The 23,159-nt window shown below is 36.9% G+C and overlaps 1 protein-coding gene and 1 long non-coding RNA gene across 4 annotated transcripts in view; one reads left to right on the forward strand and one right to left on the reverse strand.

Annotated features, from left to right (window-relative positions):
• LOC100646174 (nuclear receptor coactivator 6) overlaps window positions 1-23,159 on the reverse strand; it is a 381,486-nt gene that overhangs the window by 147,697 nt on the left and 210,630 nt on the right. The window lies entirely within an intron of this gene.
• On the forward strand, window positions 14,263-19,133 carry LOC125385043. 2 transcript variants are annotated; one of them, XR_007223984.1, is made up of 4 exons: window positions 14,263-14,610; window positions 17,404-17,532; window positions 17,635-17,883; window positions 18,036-19,133. It is a non-coding gene; the product is annotated as an uncharacterized LOC125385043 (long non-coding RNA). The 2 variants fall into 2 exon arrangements; XR_007223983.1 differs by having other exon boundaries at window positions 14,265-14,610; window positions 17,635-19,133.

The following is a 23,159-nucleotide window of genomic DNA, read 5'->3' on the forward strand; positions in this document are numbered from 1 at the left end:
AAGAAAAATATATAATCGTTACTTCGTACGATTAATATATTTGACAACACGTTAATAAATTTTCGTACCGATATAAAGTTATCACTGCAAAATAACTGGAATATTGTATCCTGATAACCGAGCGATCGTTTAAAGGCAACGAATTACGGTTATTTATGGAAGGACATAAGAAAAATGAAGGCGAAAGGAAAAGGAGAAACAAAAAGTGGCGGTTCGCGGGGCGAAGAGAAGAAAGTAATCTTCGCTAATCACCGGCGGCCATGTATTTGGTGTTAATAATATTTTAAGAGGTCTCGATCGATAAGAATTAACTCGCGGTCAGGGTTATATTTTCGAGGCTAATTTCCAACCAGCCTCGAATCAATTACGCGTTAATATCTTTTCACGCGGGTAACACAATTAAAATTACACTTTATCGTGTCCGATAACCGTCGACGTTTAATTACGACAATCCAACCATGTCGATAAAAATGCAAAAAGCCGAGTATGCAACAGGACGACCGTTCACCGTGAGACAGTTTCCATGTTAAGTTTCGAACTGCCTTCTGTCGAATAAGTAATAAAATTTCCAACGATGTGTGGAATATCAAAAGAAGGCCGCGCATAATTATTAACAATGTCCATTATACCGAGCCTTTTTTTTTAATTTTAATAAAATGCTCTGTCGAGTGTGAGAGAAAAGAAAGCGAAAAGTATAAGATCCTGTTAAATGAGAAACTCTTTTCTTGATGCAATCAAAAGATTAAACAATATTGGTCGTACTTTTTTAAACCTGTTTACGTACATGTTTTTTTTAAGTAACTCGATGTAATAACATTTGATGGTCATTTTTAATACGAATGACTTCGAATGCAGTTGTCATCTAATGTAAAGCATATTTAAATATTAAAGTACTTTTTTTGTTCGTATATTATACAAGGTATAGTCAAGCAAGATAAAAAAATATTTAAATAATACGGATTCTAAAGTCGATACTTTCATGTGATGTATTTAGCATATACTTTCATATTTATATATGCTTTTGCAACTTCATTTATTTATCTATAACAGATAATGCAACTAAACTGCAGCCATGAATACGTTAGAGAATGTGGAACAAGATAGTTATACGTAAAAATATATGCATACATTAATTTATAATTTACAACTGTGAATATATTTAAACTAAAAAAAAAGACACTCCGTGTAAAAAGAAAACGAAATTGTACGACTTATATTATCTTTTATTAATATCGTTAATAGACTTCGTGATACGATACGTGATACGATATTTTAATATATCGTTGCGATACAAAAAATTTATTTTAATTTCCACACTGACTACACGTTTTTTACCTTTCTCAATTCCTCTAAAATATTAAATTCCCAGTTTTTTACCTGTATATAGTTATGTAAGTTAACTTATAATTACAGTGAAAGTATTTTCTGCGAAATTACAACTTTATTACATCTCGTATAAGTTTTTCATATTGTTTTTCATTTATACTGTGTTGCTACACATAGTTCAAAAGTACGAGATTTTCTCGTTACAGGTCCTGTTTCATGCGAATGATGAAATTTTATTTTGCCGAGTGTCATGCAAAAAAGAATACATAAATATCGAACCAAAAATACACCATTTGACTTCAACTTCGGATTTGTAACGTTTCAAAGTTCCACGCTAAAAGAAATATCTCTCAGATCAAAGGAAATCAAGCAACTTGTCTATCAAAAGTCAAATAAATTTAGATCTTCGCAATCGCGTTACGGTAGATTGTTAACAATTTGAAATACTCAAAGGATTTCTTCGTCTGTTGCTGTTCATCATAGATAATATCTTTGATAGTTCTGATCGAAAAAAATTTATAAACTTACGTGTATGTAAAATCCTAGTTTCTTATTTAGCTTATTATTATCGAAATAACATTTTGAAAAATACTCTGGAATGAAACTATGTTTAAAGAAATATTGTAAAATAATATTATGATATAGACTACTGATACATAATGTAATGGTTCAATATTAACACTATTATCAATAACTAATATGTATATTATTAGAATTTATATAAATTATATTTATATAAATTATATTATAGAATTTATATAAATACAAATATAATAGAAAAGTGAATAACTATTTAATAGTGAAGCACTATTTAATAAACGCACCGATACCATATATTCAGGATACAATGTTCTTTTACTTAATTAAAGCTTAATTAATTACTAATACTAGGTATATCTCCTCTTCTTGAAAAAACTGGGAACTCGTAACGGCTTGCAATCTGCAATTTTTGTTTCGCCCAGATGGAAGCAATCATTGCGATCGTTACCGCCGCTGGCGCATTAAAACGTGAAAACTCGAAGTCGCTAAAAAAGCGGTCTCTCCCCTCGACGTAATTAAATTTATCTCCGTTATTACTATGTCCGTAAAAACAAGGAAAGTGTTTACCATTAATTAATCTTTTTTTAGACGGCGAGCGTGACAGGATGAAAGGCATGCCAACCGTAAAAGTCTCCGGCGGTTGTCGAGGTGAAACAACGAAGAAAAGGAACATAATTAATAAGCGGCCGGTGGAAAATGAACGTTGCGAATAAAGTTCGAGGTAACGTGGGTATCGCGGTTCAACGGGCAAAACAATTAATTCTGAAAGTATATGTTTTAAAAAGAATGTTTCTTGCACAACGGGAGGCGGGTAGAGCCCCTAATCGATCGTTCGATCGATCGATCAATCTTGATTAGCTCGACTGGTAGGGCGCTTTCTCGTGCAGCTAATGTAATTAAAGGAAAATTCTACCGAGCCCGAGAGCTTCCTTCTTTTCTCTAGTCGGCATCGTCGCGATTATACGAATCTCCATCGATAAAATATAAAAGGAGTAACGCTCAAAGTGGCGCACTCGACAACATTTACTCCGCAAGCGTCCACCGATAAAGCGCTTTAACGAGTGCGTTTAGTTCTTCGTGAGTTCCTTCTTCTTCTATCTCTGTCTCTCTTTCTCTTACTCGCTCTTTCTTTCCTTCCCTTCGAAGCGCGGATCATTAATTAGCTCTGCAGGATGAAAAACAGCCTCTCGCCTATTCGAGGCTGCCAACGAGGCCGACAATAATAAAGCGGGGCAATTAGCCACTTTTAATAACATCGTTCCACCGGACGACTTATTTGTACTTTCTTCCTTTTTAGAGCTACCCCGATCCGGACGCAACGTATTGTCACGATGTTTCTTCTCGTTTTGGACGCGAACATTCTAATGATTTTCGCGCACGTGTCTCCGCTCGAGCGCATTCGCGGTAATTGCCGCTTAATTGACCTAATTTTCACGACGCTCGCGATAAAAGGACATGCCTGAATTTCACGAATAGAACGACCCCACCGCCGGAATTGTTACACCGCCGTTTCAGTAATTAATTGAAGGAAATTGATGCGCTCGCTCCTAGCGGATAAAGGACGACTGGCAGTCGCGCTCGAGGCTGAAATTAACAGAGTCCAGGAACAGTCAGTTTCCAGGTAAATTCGTTTAAACGCCGCTCTTTCCACGCAATTTCAATTGCAGACTTAAAACGTTACATCTGCTGTATAATTTCACGAAAACTCTCCGTTAACACGAAAGCGAACGAAGGAAGAATGTAAGAAGCAAAGGAAGTAGAAATAGTTCAGAAAAATTGTTCAAAATATGTTCTTTCGAATTTTGTATACAGTAATCGATAAATGGTTAATCATTTTGTGACAATAATGCGAATCGAACGCTTGTGAGCTTGTGAACATGATTTTATACGAAAAATTGTTTCATATGTAATCACGTTTAATTGGATGATTTAATACGTAAAATTGCTACCACACGTTTGGTAAAGTTATATCGTATCATAGAGATAATGAAAAATCACTAATCTCTACTAAAATATCGATTTACAAGCGATCAACCAATTCCGAGAACATCTAACCTTCGCCTCTTTTTTGTCGCAGGATTCATCTTCGCAAAATCCAGAATTTGTACGAAACGGTGAAAACGAGCTTCCTTGACAAGCAAGTTTCGATCTAGAAACACTATATCGAGCGACGACGTATTGGGTAGGGCACGGTTTCCTTTGTACGAGGATGGCCGAGACCGAAAGCGTTGTAAAGTTGTGCCACGGATCCCGAGCGAACAGCCGCTCGTAAATATGCACGGCGCTTCATGAATATGCATTGTTCGCGGTGCATACGCGCCTATACGGCGTGCAGCTCGCCTCTGCCGGTACACCTTAAGACCCTGGCAAGTTTCGAGCACCGGCCGCCACGAAATATGACAGCCGCGTTTGTGTCCGTAACCAAAAAAGGAGGCCACCTCGCCGACAGACAGTTTGCTCGTTAATTAACGAGCGAATTGTCGTTTGTGGAAGAAAAAATAAAAGAAGAGAAAAAAGAGGCCACGTTTCCGTCTATAAATCGCGAAACTGTCAAATCGACGCGAGTCGTATATGTCGTGTCGGATCGTGGCGAAAGTCACGCCAACGCGTTGGAGAAAGTCAACAAGCCGCCGTCGTGCAAATGAGAAATTTTATTGGATCCCCGAAGGGAGTTTCGCGAGGCGACGCGCCGCTGAAAATTCCGGCCGCGACCGACAGAAACGCATGTTAAACTATTAGCTCTGTAAACGTTCGAAGCTACGATGGAATTTCCCTTCTCGCGGAGGAGCGGCAAATTTCATTAGACCCGTTGATCCCGTTCAAATGTTTAATCTGTCTGGATATAATCCGGTGGTCGATCGGAGGAAAAACGGGCAAAAACTGAGACAGTTTTGTTAAACGATCGACCAATGGATCGGGAGGCGCGCCCACATTGAACCAACCTCCTCTTTAAGGTCTCGGATAAAAATCGAAGAAACGAAATTTGCATTGAGGCGAAGGACATAACTTTGTTAAGCATATGCAAAAAGATACAATAACAACAATCGCTTCTTACTATTTATAGAATATTATTATATTCCATATAGTATCTGTGTACGATTGCAGATGAAAAGCGAAGACAATCAATCAGCGCTCTAACCAGAAATGTTACTTTCACGTAACTTGCCCGAAACCTTAAGCGCGTGAAAAACGTATTCAGGCCACGACTGTATATCCCTCTCTCTTAAAAACACTTCGTCGATCTCAACGCGCGAAATAAGAAACAGTCCCTCCCGAAACAGTTAGCCAAGAGAGAAGCACGAGTTCACGCGTACAGAAAAAGGCGTCATTTCATCGCTTTACGCTAGCTTCTTTCCCAACCGCCTTCAATTAAACCGACGTACGAATAGATTCCTGCAACTATATTCATAGCCTCTTACTTATTTGCATTTGGCCTCTCGTAAAACGGAGACAAACACGTGAGAAGACCCGATTTGATTCTCGTAAAAACTAAACGGCAATCATCGACCTTCGGACGCATCACTATCCAAGTGTCCAGACACTAAGCGAATACGTTCACCAGACACATTGGTCTCCGTGACACACCTTCACCGATATAACCCGTGCTAGCATGAGCACAAATACATTTACGATCTTACGCACACGAGATGACTCCCTCTATTACTATGTATACGTTCCTGAATAAACATGATTTGCTTGCGCGCCAGCAGGATTACGTATCCTGCACCTTGGCTCGACGAGATGTGGAGCGTCTTAATCCATATGCATGGGAATCCTCGGCGAGGATGCCGACGTGGCCAATTGCTTCTTTTGTTCTTGCACTGTGGAGAAACGTCCCGAGGTGTGTTCCCGTCGTCGATCGGCGACTCGTTTTATGGATAAACACCGAATACGGTGGAGGGAGGACAATTCAGCTTTTTCCCTTTTCTTCTTTTTCTTTCTTTTTCATCGTTTCTTGCCTCTCGACGGTGTTAATACCACGCGCATGAATCATTTATGAACGATTCGAAATAACTTCGTCTCGATGGAAATAGATCGGCAGCGAATGGAGACCCGTTATATAACGCGAACAACTAATCCGCCGCGGTCGAAGGTGCACGAGGACAGCTTTCGCGCTGGCACGCAATCAATCGTCGCTTATAGGAAACAACGCCGCGAATAATTATGGTGCTCGATCGAATAGGGAACGAGGCTTCGACCCGGTTTGCGTGCAAAAGATTTTCGTTGCTCTTCGATGAAATTGATATGTAACGCATTGTAGCTTGGGGCTGAGTTTCTTGTATCGTATAATGATCCTTTTAACGCGAGAGTATAATACGTTGCTCGAATATTCAATAACGTGAAGCTCCTGATCTTCGTTGATTAATTTATATTGAAGAAGTTAAAGTTAAGTTAGTTGAGTAGAAAATTAGTGGAAAATAATTGAACCGAGGTGTATCGCAATTAATTAATTAATATCGTGTTCCTTTAAATTTAGAAAAAATCGCGGTCCAATTTCGAAAAAATCCTTCAACAAGATAAAGCTAACAAAAATATTGAAGGAAGAGATCGCAATTCCAGTGCAAACAATCTCTATCCAGCTTCGTCGTAGTCCACCAGAGCAAAGTGAAAACTGACAATCAATATTAATTTAAGGACGATTAATTTTCAAATTTACGGAGAACTTTCGTCCAGTAATTTTTTTTATTTCTGTACATCTTTATTTTAGAATCCATGACGTACCTTAGGCGATGCGGTACACTGATTGACGAAATGATGGAAAACTATATAAAATAAACATTCCCTAAAGCATAAATATAGTATATACAAAGGAATGCTTACAAATAAATCCAACTTTTATTAATGAAAGTATTTTATAAGCCCGAAAGATCTGTCTCTAGATTTCTATCCATCTTTAACTGTACTCGATGATATCTATAGATTATACGCTCGTAAATTAGAGTTCAATGAAACAATCAAACGGTAAACGGCCATTGCAATTCTCCTTGACACGTCGATAAATATCCATCACGCAGCTGTTCACCGTATGTCAAAACGCAACGAAAGGAACGCAGCATTAGTCTCTTGATTATAAGCAATGGAGGAGGGCGTCTCGCAGCTCGCAACTGTCCTGCTGCACCGAAAACGAGGAGTGGAAAGTTCGTCGTCACGGTTCTCTTAGAGCAGCCGATACAAATATATCCAACCGTGTAATATTTAAGTGGCACGATGCATATTTATGTCCAGGGCGGGCGAGACGGCCAGGCAAGCAACGAAAGGAAAGACAAACGGAACAGATTGGTTTCCGGTAGCGCAGCTACGCGACGAGGCAGCAGCTGCGCGAGGTCGGTCGTTTCGAAGCCCCGGGTTTGTCACAGGAGGCAGGAAACGCTCGCACCCGTTAATAACCCAATTAAAACGGACAGGAAACCCTGGTAGCCCCGGTACTGTCGGTCTGGACGATGCCACACGATGCGTCGACAGCGTTACTGTTATCGTCGCTATTACTGCCACTACAGGTGTTACTGTATCGAAAGGGGACACGGTAGAACTCTCGTTCATGGAATTCGTATTAAATGATTGTTCTATTGCCAACGATGCTCATGAGTATTGGGACATCTGCTAGTTTCATGTAAAACGCGGTAGTTTAATCGGAATTATCAAGGAAACGCACGATTAATCAGAATTCCTCATGAAAAATTGCGATCAAATTCGCACGACGAGAATATGTTAAATTGTGTTCAAGAATTGAGAGAAATTCGAAGAATGGTTTATAGCGTGTGTAGAATGGAATAACAGCAAAACAGAATGACAAATAAAACAGTGAATGATACATTTGATCAAAACTGATTGATTGAAAAATACGACCGGTACGTGAGACGGAGAAATTAGAGATTAATTTTATTATATCAAATTGATGAATTGTTATACTGAATTATTATGTATTGAATATGTGGATTCTTTCGAGTCTAAAATATCATTCAACCGTTTCGCTTCATGTACGATACAAATGATCTTCTTTAAATATTCAGAGTTGAAAATATCAATTTGTCGGATGATATCTACGTAATCTACATTTAACAAAATTTACATATAAGAAAGATTTGTCAAAAAGACTATGTCCGTAATTCACCAAATATAATATGTATATTATTTCTGCGTATATCTTCGAAGATCTAAGTGACCCACTTACATAATGTAAATCTGTCATATATGATGGATTAAAGCTAATTGCAAATAGTCAGTAAAAGAGTACCCATATATATATACAATAAAATCCATTAATCAAATAAATAAACTCTTCCGCCATTAAAAAAAAGAGAAACAACCATGGCTAACAAAACACAGTTGTGATGACATATTGAAAACGATCGAAATTTTTATTCTGTTTTTAAAACACTGAACATTCTCATCTCGTAAAATCGACCGAACGACTATTCATCTGTCTTCTCGAATATTTAGACTTTATTTGACTGTCCTATAATATTGCGCTGTATGAATGTCCGATTCGACATCAAGTAATCGAAAGTCGATTACAAGCATGCCAGAAATTAAATGTACCAGTTATACCGGTTACAGCTAGTAATTCGAAGCAGATATTAACGGTGTTCGACGATTCACGGATACAAATCTGATTTCCTCGGTCTGGCTACGAAATCCACGTATTTCGCATCGATTCGCGATTAATCAATTACATAGAAGCAGCGTTCGCCCCTATCACGCGGCCATAAATTTCCGATAATATCGGCAAGGATTAAACTCTATCGTCAAAGCGAAGATAACTCGCGAAATATAATAGTCGGATCGATGCGATTGGAATTCGTGGATCAAATCTATCCCTCACCCTTCCCCTTCCCTGATCATAACGAACAATCGTGTAACCCGGCCCAGCTGGAACAACCAATTTTCTCCTTTAATCGAGAACGCGCAATTACACTCCATTACCTTTTACCGTGGGATAAACAATAATTGTAGAACCGTGAGCCTGCGACCCTCGTATTTCTTTCTTACCTGAAACAGTGAAACGAAGCAACAATTTAATACGACGATCAATCGGTCGAAACGAGGACGATGCCAAGTGAAAAAAAGAAAAAAAAAAAAAAGAAAGAAAGAATGAAACGGCCAAAAGCACGACCGTACAATACGGGCACACAGGAAATCGGGGCTACGAAGGAAATCGAGATCGGCGAATCGATTCGTTTCGCCTTGCAGCAAGTAATTTACGAAATATGAAATTGGGTACGCTTTTTATTACGTAGATAGCATGAAATCGTAAAATAAAAATGCTTACGAAATAACTATGTAATAATTGAAGCCAATCCAAAGTGATCAACTCTGCTTTTTATGAACTCGACTTTATTACGCGGGCGTATAGATGGTTGGTATATAAATTCTGACAAAACAGATGATTTGCTTTTATAAGTCTGTTTATCGCTATAAGGCGCGAATAATTGTGAATTTTGAGATGAATTTTTAAATAATTGTCTTTTCACGCATCATTATCTTTTTATTTATTAAATTATTGATTTGATCTGTACGGATTTTAAACGGTCATTGATGGCATTGGACTGTCGACCATTGGAAAATAGTGTAGGTTAAATTGCTTAATTTTTTAATTAATTCACCTATTTCATCTTATCTTGTATCTGTATTTTAAAAATGCGCATTATTCACACAAGATGTGAAATATAAAATAAAATTAAACATCTAGAAATTAAATTATCATATCCAAATTTAATTCGAATTATTTTAATCACCTATGCATAACGATACCAGTTAAGAAATAATTTTTAGATTCTATATTTAGATTTGTGATCCAAACTGTAAAACACGAGATTACTGTGTGTGATTTAATCAGTTTTGTATCTCGAAAAAATTAAGAAATCCTCTTATTTAAAATTTCACAAATGCTCTTTTATAGCTGACTGAGTACTTTCTTTTATCATAATAATTTCCTTACTAATCAAAGCAAATAACTCATTAAAAAAAACTATTTCTTCCCAATTTTACTTTATTCTCCTCATGTGTTGCTCCAATTTTCCTAAATGTTCTTTAATTTTTTATTTATCGCAAGAACGTAACTAATACATGAAAACACATAAAAAGGAACTAAAAATACGTATAATCCTAATTACTTTAGAGAAAAATAATTTTCAAAAGCAATGAAAGTAACCATCCCATATTTGCTTCATAATACCATCGAACTTTCAAGCCATACATTACTCCATTCGTGGCTTCAACGTGAAAAATAATTAGGTATATACGTCACCCTATGAAGCATACCCCAGCAACTTAACAAATGATACGAACCTTGCATTAAAAGCTTGAAACTCGACGGTATTAAGCTCCAGCGAGTGTAAATCGAATAATTAGCGATTTTACAGAGGAACACAGCGGCGCATGAATATTCATAAGGTAGGGCGAAATCACTTGCACGTCATCCGAATCAAAGGGGAACGAGGAACGATGCGAATGAAGCGGATCAAAAGATTGGAGAGAGTGTGTGTATACGCGCGGAACCAATAATTTCCTGTATCGATCGGTGTCGATCTCGGCCGATGCGGCGTGAAATCGAAAGGATCGCAACCGTAGCCGCGTGGTTAAATGAAAAGCGGCTACCGATGCCTGTTCGACTTGCCTGAATTACTGGCTGCTCGCGAGACGGAGCAGAGGGTCGATCGTTCCGAAAAACAGACCGTAAAGCATTAATTATGTGACTTCCGCACTGAAACTCGTGCTCATCGACCCTCGATATCGCGAATATGCACCGGGAATACCGCATAAATTTGTACCCGGACGAAACGAGCGAGCACTACCCCGTCGATCGATCTCCCTTCTTGTACGCACCGAATGATTCACGGAATTAATGTACAATTACGAGCTCTGCAACTCTTGTGCAGGTTGCAAGTGGTATGCGCTTAATTAAGACGTGCATGAAATGAACGCTGGGTCGCCACAAATACATATGGTGTTCCTTCCGAGGAATTCTTTTTAATAAGCTTCGATGTAGTACATTAGTATAATAATACTGCTGGCTACCCGAAGGTTAATGAATTCGAATTTTAATTCGACTGTACGGTCAATTTGTGGGATAACCTTGTTCTCCAAAGTAGGATTGCATTTTTTTGCAATTGCGTTATTAAATTGTAAAAAGGAAGTGGAAAAGACGTTTTTATTAATAAGGGCAGGTGAAACATATTTTCACGTACGTTCGATAATCTATCTCGCCGCGTAAGTAAAAGTACTCGTTGAAATTCGAAATATGCCTCAATATGTTTAAATTACATTCAGTCAAATATGATTAGCATTTCGCTTTAGAAGAGAAATGAATGTAATATGAAGATAATATCCGTTAATACGTACTTTTAAATTATTAGTTACGATAATATCGAAAAATTATAAATGATATTATCTATTGATAAAACACACTGAAGAAGGATGACTCGCCTAAAAGTATGAAACGAAATAGTTGCAGTGAAATTTTGATTTTATATGCAAACTGATTCCTCGTTTGTACGCTATTGAAATTAGTCTTAAGTATGAAAATACTAATTAAAATCTTCTTTAATATCCATAATTACCAAACTGCTGGTTTTTACGCGTTTATAACAATTTTCAACGTGCAAAAATGCCTATGATATATTTAATTAATGTAATAATTATTAGTTATAATTCTTACTGCGTAAAGCAATTTCTTATCTAAGTTCCATTTCTTTAGTCGTCCTTATACAAATTTGAATTTCCACAAATATTCACAGTCTAATAATTACTTTTTATTATGCGTTCCCAAATATGTTTTATTTACGTTTACAAAACGAACTTTTATCTCCAGATTGTTATACGTCAAATAAAAAAAGAAACACGTCAACATATTTATGTATAAATTATTATATAATACTATATAATAAAAACAATTTATATGCAAAATCTCGTGAATATTAAGTTGTACGATAGGTTTGTAAAAAAAAGCTATATATGAAAACTTAAAATAGATTGTTAACGTAACTGAACATCGAACGAAATTCATACATATTAACAAACTGAAAAATCTGAAAAACCTTTCTCATAAATATTTCTTTCATAAATATTCAATGGAAATACATTCAACTTGAACAACATTTTATTTCCAGCTAGCAGAAGCTTTCTCTTCAAGTCAGTCGCAGTTTTTCTCGCATAAAGATCTCAGCTGGATAGAAGTAACAAAGTTGCGCATTACGTCGTGCGTTAGGGTGCTGTCAAGGTCGTTTCTATTCAACCCTTAATCAGACACATTGAATTTATCGCGCTACGTGAGAGAAGGGCACGGGCTGTTTTGGTTACTGTATAATTGCAGTGTAACGACGGTGTAATTGCCTCGGTTGCTAACAACGACGCCGTGCAGCCTCATAAATAACAAAGAAATCCTTTACACGTCCCGGATAAACTGTGTATTACGGATAACTATACGTAATTAACTATTCTAAAGTTTGCAATATGGACGAGAATATTTGCTACTTTTTAAGAGTTTGAAAATTCGGTTTAATTAAACCTTTGTATTTTAGTGGTGCTATTATAGCTACACCGACTCACAAAAGTACTTAGCACGAAAAATGTTTATGCCCATATTATACATATGTATGTATATGTTGTGTAAAACATTTCACTGACAACTACATTGGTGTAATTTGAAACCAATTTGAAGATGTATGTAAAATTTAACAGATATCTATTATAACATAAATTTAGTACAAAATTACTGTACAACATGAAATAGCTATCTTGAGCATAGAATAAATGTTAAATATGGTATTATTGAGGTTTATTAATGTAACGAACGTTTAAATACTTCTGTAATTTCTGTAAACTTTGTCTGCAGTAGAAACAGTATAACCATAATAACTGGGTCTCGTTGCACTGCTAATGAAATTTCAAAATGTTTCATATAACACACAATATACTCATAAAGGGGTCTACAAGCAATGTTTAAATGCCTTTTACCTTTCAACTATAAATCCGAGATAGAAAACGAAATTTTCATATTTAAGGAAAAATAATTCTCTATTAACGCGCTATAAATCCTCCAGCTTTCTCAGTCTTTGTAAAAGTATACGGTAAGCCAAGAGTACGCGGTTCCCACGCGAGGAAGTAGTAAAGTAAGTAAGTAAAGTTTATTTCGTATGTCGCGCTGGAGTAAACGAGAGAACGAAACGTACAAAATAAAAAAAAATAAAAAATACAAAAAATAAAAAGAAAAGGAAAAAGAAAGAAGGAGAAAGGAGGGTCTCGAGTTTGCGTTCCCCGATTCGATCGGCGTGCGTGTGACCGGTGATAAGTTAATGCCGCGATTGCCGTACGTGAAAAGAGTGAAAGGGTCGGTGTGCAATAACGGGGGAAGTTTAGTCGCGATACGAGGCAGACGAAGGAAAAGGAGAAGAAAGAGACAGGGGAGAAAAAAAGGAAGGAGAAGTACCGGTGCAGTTGCACTCATTTACTTTCCCTGCCAGCGTGAGTCACACATGAAAGAACCTAATCTCACGCGATCGTGTCGTGTCCGGTGACCCCTGATCTCCTCGCGAATCCCTGTGCAAGCCCCTGTCAGCCACCCCCTCGTCGCTCGGTGCACAGTTCTTTTCGTTACACGCATTTAAATGACGCTGCTTTACATTTTTTTCTTCCCGAATATTATGGTTTTATTCCGGCGTTATCGTCGGTGCCGATCTTCTCCTGGGCCGACAACCCGCGCTCATTTATTTTCGACCACCACGTTTCCTCCCTTTCTCCGTTTCTCTATCCCTCTTGCAGTTTCTGTCGTGTCTACCTGCCTGTTTAATTATTTCTTCGCACGGCTTAATGGATAAACATGTTCACCACATTATTACACCTATGTTAAATCGTTGGCTGGTGTTGTAAAGGCTCTTAAAGCGTGGGCGTTGTTCAGGCTTCTACATAACTCGTAGAGAGCTAGTTATTTTGGCAAGCAAAAGAAGTTTGTCGATACTAATATGCTAGAAATATGTTGATTAGTACACTCGAAGTTTCAAAGGTATATAAATAAAGATTACGGGAGACGAACGCGATAAGCCACGTTCTCCTTTCTTTCCTGCGGACGGGTACTTCTCAAACATGTTATATCGCCAATTAGACTCGCGTTTCTAAATTATTTAATTCTGCGATTAAAGTGATGATATCTTCTTTTTAAATGAAAAGAGCAATAAACATGTACATACTTAATATGTTTTTCTCCTATCGATCGTCAGATAAATGACCAAATTTAGAGTCTATGCAAATTCAATTTCAACGATCTATTCCAAAATTCAAACGCTCGTCTCTTCAGCCTCCTTCTCGTCGTCACCAGCGTTATCGGTTGATACGTAGCCGGTCGTCAATGAAGCGGTATAACGCGATCAATTACACCAATTCTGGCGTTAACTGCGGTTCGAGGCTGTTGGTCGCTGGGTCGAGACGTCTGATCGTTGGTATATGCGGCTAAAGTCCCGATCAAATAATTCGACGCATACAGTCGGTGAAGATAGTGCAAAATTAAATGGTTTATTGGCGGGTATCGAGCCGTGACGCGGACTCGAACAACTGAGCTGAGAGCGACTGCAGGAAGACTATAGGAAAGGCTCATTAGCCGCAGACAGTTGACAGGACAAAGCTGGATTGTTCTTTCCCCTCTGCTCAGCCTCAATGTCGACCCCGTATCACCCCTTAGTCCGCCATCATCCGTCGTCCACGAATTAAGGATCTTGCTTCTCGGGCTCGTCAACCGGCAATCCAAATCAGGTAAGAGACATTGTCATCATCGTTCGCTACCCATGTTCTTCGTATGCCTTTCTCTTCTTCTCGTTGGTATCACAGCTCACATCACTAATCACGGCCTGGCCATTCACTCTCGTTTCTCTCTCGCACTCTTCCATCCTATGCCATCGGTGCGACACCAAGGCAGCCTTTCACGTACAAAAATAGCAGCGGCTTTGTTCCGTGCTCGCACGACCTTTTTCTGTTTCTCCTTGTTCGCTCCCGTGTGCTCGTCGTCGTTGCTTGCTCTTGTTTTTCGATTCTCTTACGTTCATCTCTTTTTCCGCCCAGACGATCCTTTCAATGCGACCTCTTTATAAGCGATACGATAAATACTCTCCTCTATCGCGCGCTCCGAAGCGTCACCGACTGCCGAACGTTGGATGGACGAGCGCAGGGGAGAGTAATTCGATTTCTTTTAGTGGTGAGTAAGATCCGTGTAATCAGAGCCATTTGTATCGAAGAGTTCATCGTAGAGGTTTTCAAGATCTTGAAAATCAGTTTGACAAGTTCAAGCCAGCTGCGATACTGTGTCGCCTGTATTAAGCCGTCGAGCTTTCGTTGAACTTACCATTCAGCTGATCAAAAATGTTTTCACCACGTATACAACAAACGATAAGCGAAAATTGGTTCGAAAAGATAACACGAAGCGTGACAATGAAATTTCGGTAATAATCCTATTTCTTTAAAAAGAAAAAAAAAAGTGAATTACTAGAAATGTAACAAAGAAATATCAACAATCAATTGGACGTTAGAATATGTTCGAACAGCAAACAGTCTTAGGGAACTGCTGAACTTTGTATTCATATAACATCGAAAGAAAAAATGTTTAAATAAGACGAGACAAATTTGACGGCAAATACCAGGGAAAAAGAGAGGATCGTAGAAATTTACATCTCATTAGAATTCGCACAAATCGATTGATTCCTTTCGATGTACTTATACGCCGTTCATTTCGTCATTTCAAAGAGCTCACGTACTATATCGCGATTAAAATGTAAATCCACGCGCCGACACCGGTCAGTCGATAAAGCGTCGTGATTTGCATTGTCGATAAGCGTAAATGAACAATCCCGATCGTTTCCGATTCAGTTAAAAAATTGTTTCGCATAATTAGCACGCGATTCGGCCGAACGCTATCTGGCCGACTTCTCGGTTAATACAAGCCCGGCATTAGTATGCGCTCATTACGCATTAAAATCAGTCGCTATCGCGTTGTGATTGAATTTCACAGGTCCAACGTGAACGAGTTTATTAACAGACATGCATGCACGATCCATCACTACCATTAAATGCAGTGTGTTGACACTAGACGCTCGAATGTAGTTATTTTTATTCAGTCACGCTTTTCTCTTTGTTGCTTTATTCTTAATTTTAGAACATTAATTAACAATAATATTTATTAAAAACACGTGCACAAGAAATCGTATGCAATTGACAGAAACAACTATTAACAGAATTCTAAGTAGAATAAGGTTTTCAGAATTGTAATATTAAATACATTTCTGAGAAATATCTAGATAGTTTCGCACCAGTCGAACGTTAGCCCCGTTCAAACGTTCTTTCCGGGAACAATTCATTTTCGAGAAACAACCGCCGTTTGAGATCGACGTAAGCGCTTTATTTGTCTCCCATTCGGTGTCCTCGAAAGAGGATCGAGGCGGATCTGTCACGCTGAAGCGTGACAAAACGACCAGTGCCGGGAATCGGTCGCGGTTTCAGACGTGATGAATATACAAGCGGAGACAGCTTTCACGGCTATGGAATGTCGAACGTGGGTGAAAAAAATGTGTTGGGCTATTTCCGAACATACGTCGATTGTTTTTTGATCTCTCGTTAACAATCAATATTACGTTGCTTTCTATTACGCATTGTAATTTCTCAGTTTTGCTTTCATTCGACGATATTAGCTTTTAATTAATTAGGTTCAGCGTTTGTCACGTGACGTTTACATAACTGACACTTTTCACATTATCGATCATTTCTTCTTTCGCTTGTGGACATCTTGATTTGTTAATATGAAACATTTTAACGTTGAAGCTACCAAAGTTGTGAAAGTGAGCGATTTCAAATTCCTTCCCTTTATAATTATGTAAGAACATAATATCTATAATTATATAAGAATTTATAAGAAGAGAAAGAGAGAATATATAGATAATTTTAACAAAATTAATATCAACTTTTATTCAGATTGAAAGGCAACTCTCTCTGTCCCTATTTTATTTTCAGCATATAATTTTAACTATAATTATTTATACAGATTGTATTTAAAACTTAAGCATATGCTAGTTTTATTTTTACTTAGCACAGATGACTATCTGCTTAGATATTAAAAGATGTAAACAAATCAATCAAATTCGTAGACATGACTGAACTACGAGATAGAAAGTGAGCTCAGTGACAAATAATGCCTATGGAAAATAACTGTCAGAGAGAAATATGAACACTGTGTTGACTCAGAATTAACGGATGACTAATTATCTGACAAAAGGTCGGAGAACTTAATGCTATATTTCAAATATTTTTTTATGAAATGAGAATAAATTTGAGGACCTACTTTTGAATATAAAAGTAGCCTAATAGTATAAAACATAATTTATATTAGCATTTTTTATTAATAATACCGTTATTGATATAAAACTAAATATCATAGTATAATATATATAATGTAGTATAAATCATAATAATACAGCAACTATTTTATTATTTTCCATTATTTACATGTTACTAATAAACAATTCAGGAATAATAGCGTAATTTATCAATAATCTTTTTCAGATAAATGACTTTTAATTTTTATGTATCATAACACTCATTCCGGAATACATGAATGTATCCCATCGTAAGGACGATTTCACTTTTGCAATAAGAAACAGAAGATGTTTTCTGTGACATCGCATATGCCAGGTACCAGAATCCATTGTGCCACTTGTTGCAGTTTTGAAATAACTTTCTTCTCACAGAGCACAGCGACATAATTCAATTTACCTATAATAAATTGTATTTCAGATTATACAATTAAGGAAAGAATTGTAACACTATCTGTCAGTGATTAATTTATATTTCAATTTATAACATATCGAAGTGAATTCGCTTTTAACTCGTGTTAAAGTTTATATTCAGTCATGGTGGAACGTTAATATAGATCATATTAATAACCATCCACACGTTGAACCATGCATACATTAATAAAATTTGCGCAAATATATGCCAGCTGTGACTGCGACGATTAAATCGCCAACATTATTTATCGAACAGGTTTCCTACGATTAATTACATTAAACCGGACTTACAGGATTAAAATCCGCTTGATATATATGATTCATTATATTTTGTTCGTTATGCAATTTAAAAAAAGATATATTTGAGATGTTTACCCAGTAAATGTTTACCATTATGTTTTATTCTAGGTAAACTTTTTAGCTAAGAAGCGAACGTTATACAAAGATCATTTGAAGTTTTGTTAGAAGCTTGTTAAAGTATCAAAGAATCAATTAAAAAACGAAAAATTCGAACGTTCTTTAATTAACTAGATAACATTCTTCTTTACAATTAAACATTACATTCATTACATTTGCAGAACATTTCAATCCTAACAAGACATATGCGATGAATTAAAAAAAAAAAAACTCAACTAAAACACATACAAGTGACTAAATAACGACGAACAAAAAGCTGAAAAAAGCTCGACGTAGATCGAAATTAATGGAAAGCGAACACGAGGCAGAAGAACGATCTACAATTCGTTTTCGTCCACATGTGTCAGGTCGGGCCAAAACGCAACCCCGCCGTTACGGCGTCTCGGCTGATTTATCGAAATTTCACGTCGAATTGGCTCGCACGGGGATCAACCAACAGTGAATCGGAGGACAGACCGAAAAGAACGTGGCTGTTAGTTCGGCCGGCTCATAATTTGTTCACGGTTATTTTTAGGCGAGTCTCAATCTCGTCGTGTCGACACGAATGAGAGTGACTCCTCGGCGCCAGTGGTACTGTCAGTCGTAACAGTGACAACGAGACCGACCGTTCGATGCTGGAACGAAAATAAATCCCTGGATGGGCTACGAAGGCTCGCAAGAGCCACGGATCCTCGTGGAATTTTGGGACACGTGTGCAAACACTGCGGCAAAGCTCGTTATTGTTCGCCAGCTAGAATTCCCGCGGTTTTATTCATCGACGATTTCGCGAACAACGCTGCCTTTATCCTGTTCTGGATTTCCCATCAACGAACGCTTAAAACGATTTCTGCGAATGGTTACGGTTTACGTGGAAATGTACTGCTACATCCAGGATAGAAATTGTAAATTAATAGAATACGAAGAAATTTTTATACTTATACTTAAATTCACGATTTGGGAAAGTTATCATTTTCATAAATTTAACCTTGCGATTCGGAAATTACGGTTTTTGTAGATTTAACTTCGTTGTTTAAATTCCAATTCTTCGATACAAAAGGTGTACAGAGATAACTAATGATACATTAGTGATACAATGATGTACAAACGATACTTCCAAAACTAAAAAACGATAAATAATGATAAAAATCCCAAAACTGTATAACATTGAACGTATATTACTTTCAAGCATTTATGGTATCTAACAAGTTAGGAAAAAACGATATACATATAACAACAAATAAGTAATTCATATCATCTGAACATATTAGAAATTAACAAGGAAATAGTGTGAGATTAGTAAATAATTAAAAAAATATATTTGTATTACATCTTATTGTTTGCTATACGTATTACTCAATTTATAATATGCATTGCTATACTCGATCGTTGCATCGTTATATTATAATCTATTTATAACAATAATCGACACAGATTTGTTTCTCGCGATATGACTTTCTCTTTTCGTAAATAGATAAAAGCCTGATTATAAAAATTAAATTTCATATTATTTTTAAAGAAACTAATTGAATCAATTACAATTGAATAGAATCAATTAAATAAAGAAATTTCGAAAAAAAATTAAATAAAGAAATGACGAAGATCGTCAGCGATCCTCGTAATTAAATAAAGAATTCAGTTTAATAATAATTGCTACTGTCTACACATATATATCTAATATCTGAAATGATTATTATCTATAGTAGTTAGCAAATTAATTTTCATACCAGCTATAGGATCAGTAAGCTGGAAATCATGAATCGCAATTCAATACGGCTCATTACATATATGGTTACGAGTACTGATAATTATTAATTATAATATTGGTAATTAATCTAACGCTCGTAATTATCGAATTATTTAAGCATTTCACAAAACCCAACATACAGGCATACGTAGAATTAGCTTACACGCATCAATTATGTTGTATTTTATTAATTCTAAAAATTAAATAGAAATTATAATTATCGGGCTACCTTCATCCAGCTTTCTTTTCAAGTAACAATTCCTACAAGCCAGTTTGATCTAAAATTCAACCTGTTCTTTAGATACAGCTTTAGAACCTTATAATTTATTCTGTTGAAAGTTTGATAATGGTCGAACATAATCTTTCATTGCTTCGAACAAATCCAGGTTCCTTCCTAAAAAAAAATGTTAACCTTATTGAGATGTCGTAATACCAATTCCGTTATTTCTATGCTATTTGGTTATCTAAATCACAACATAAGCATTGCCTATGATTTGCACACAACATCGTCATACTTGTCACGAATTTCCATTTTTACCGAATTAAATTACAATAGATCCACGCTAAGTCGCGTGCAGCAGCACAATAAACGCAGCTCCTCGTAGATATTTCCTATTTCCAGGCAGAATGCTGTACAATATTTCGAACAAGACTATGACACAATGGCGTATTCAGATAATAGAAACACATTTATAATAGAAACTTGCAGCTGTATTATCTGATTTTCGACAATGACATGTTTTCCTACCCTTCGTCCGCTTCACGCTCGTAAAACGCAAACAAGTGTAAACGACGCGGCACGCAGAGAGCGTGCGATTCGAAACTCTCATCGAACGAGAGACCAGTAGAACATATCGCGTGATAACGCTTTAACTCTGCTATTTCGCGTAACGCCGACAAATTTCACGCGAACGCGTCCCGATAATCTTATCTGCGCGACACCAGATACGAGACGTGCCCCACGACGAGTAGGTTCCGTTAAATTACAAAAGCCCCAAAAGAAGCTACGTCTTGGGCAGAAATAGACACGATATCGGCGGCGTTCGAAGCAAAAACGGGAGAAGAACAAGAAAATACCACGCTACCAAATGGAGAACCCTTGGAAGAGGGTCTGTCACGTGGCGCAAAAAAAGGCCAACTGTTTCTTTCAAGATGAATCGTTCGGGGACACTTGTCGAGTGGAATGTCTTCTCCCGTGAGATTAAACCTTGCCTCACGCTTCTCCTGTTCCGTCACCGCCTCGTCCGAAATAAAGGACGGGAAGCTCGTCCCAGCTGTGATAATGGTCCAGCGGATCTCGTCGATAAATCTCATTGTATTAAGGCTTGCTGCTGCTGTTGCTGTTACTGTTTCGGTTGTCAGACTGAACTTTCGTTAACCTTCCTGCTATACCTGTCTCTACTCTCGATACGTGGCTCAAGTTATAGTTTCAGTTGACTTAAGTTGTTGCACATGTGCGACTGTCTCATCCCTATGATATGAACGGATTCACTGTTTCGCGGCACGTAATCTAGTTGTAAATTGTAACAATCAACGACCACTTCGTGCCTACGTGTACTATTATTTCTCACAGTAATATTAAACAAATATTCAAGCACTGAAGATACTGTAGGAACATGTAGGTTATAGACGTTGCGGACATTATAACAATAATCTCAACAGTATTGCACCTAGAAGATCGATACATTGAGATTTCGTCGATTGAAAAATGAAAAAGTTATTCAGCTATCGAGCCTTCTGTATCAATAAAGACAAGCAATTTAACAAATAAAAAGCACCATTTATACAACAACCAATAAGCCCTTAGGCATTTAGTAAGCAGATATTACCATGTCTCAATAAACACAATGCACGAAGTTTACATGCAAACTGCATACGCAGTCGTAGGTATTCTGTATTAATTAACTCTGCCAATTTCTAGATCAAAGCTTTATCAAAGATGGGAACAAAATCTGTTTTCGATATCAATTGTTTCGAGCAACATTCTGCTTAATTAATTGCACAATAGAATTACATTTCGCCATTGAAGTAGAAAGAGAGGAAAAGGAAAAAAATATCATATGAAACTGATGAAAATACAAGTTCACCGAGGAAAACTAATATCTATATTCGCAGACCCAACAAAATAGGAAGATAACCGGCAAATCTATATTGTACGTATATGTTTTATGCAGACAAAGAATCTGCCCCATGTGGACAGGGACAAGAAATTCTTTTTCACGAGCACTCTCCGATTTCTTTGGGTGAAACTTTCAGTATGTGGAGACCATCCCAAGGGCTCTGTAAAGATAGAAACTTCACTCCTTCTCCCTAAACAATTGATACACCGGAAGGGAAATTGCCCCCTTTTAAACTTTCTTTCGATACGATTGACCGTGTCGATGATACGACGTGAAAAACTGCCGTGAACCACGGGTATCCTCGATATAACAGAAAGAAAAAGAGGGGAGAAAAGGGCAAACGCGTGAATAAATTTGCAAGGGACGTTCGGCCGAGATATTACCGTATTAAATATCTATATTTCACGAAAGACACTCGATTTCGCCATAGAATTAATTGTTCAGCAGTTTACGTTTACGTAAAACAGATCAGCGAAATTGGGTTAATACTTTACAGGTAGCTTTATGCAAATTCCTCCGACATAGAAATGTCAAAGCACGCCGAATTCGATAATTATGTCGAAATTAATTGAGTTTCTCTTGCATGTATACATCGCAACAAGATACATTATGATAATTGTTTCCTCTGTTAATTGTAGAATGCAATTTCACGTTAGAATATAGAAACGCTGTATTGAACGAAGAAAACATCACCGAGCATTGAATTAAATTTTACAAATTAAATTGTGCACATTTAGCAAATAAATATACATTCACAGTAAATACAATGACAAAATTTGGACACTGGTAGATACGTAAATAGTAAGCGTCGGAGATAGTTTTATTTTTCGATTTCGTTCAATTTTTTTAATAATCTGCGTTAATCGTAATCCTGGCAAAATTAACGATTTAGTTCCTAATGATAATATTAATAAACGGAAAACATCGACAATAGATTTATATAGCCATCGATGTATTTCTGTATTCTGTTTCAAATGACATTTGACGCGTATACAATAGAATTAATATCAGAAAATTCAACTAACCATTTGAATCGTTTCAATCACGCTACAACGAAACAAAGCGTCATTATAATGGATTTATACAGACAATACAACAATAAATAGCACATAATGCAATGATGTTTTCGCACATACTACGTGTACAAATTTTAGGTATTTTTCATCGTATTTTATTGAGATTATATAATTTGGAAAATAAAGGAAGTTTTACGTATGAAATAATTCATTTTAATTAATTATTAAAAATCTCTCTCGTCTCGATGTTTCGGCA

The sequence above is a fragment of the Bombus terrestris genome, chromosome 4 (assembly GCF_910591885.1).
Source record: "Bombus terrestris chromosome 4, iyBomTerr1.2, whole genome shotgun sequence".
In the NCBI taxonomy this organism is placed as follows: Eukaryota; Metazoa; Arthropoda; class Insecta; order Hymenoptera; family Apidae; genus Bombus; species Bombus terrestris.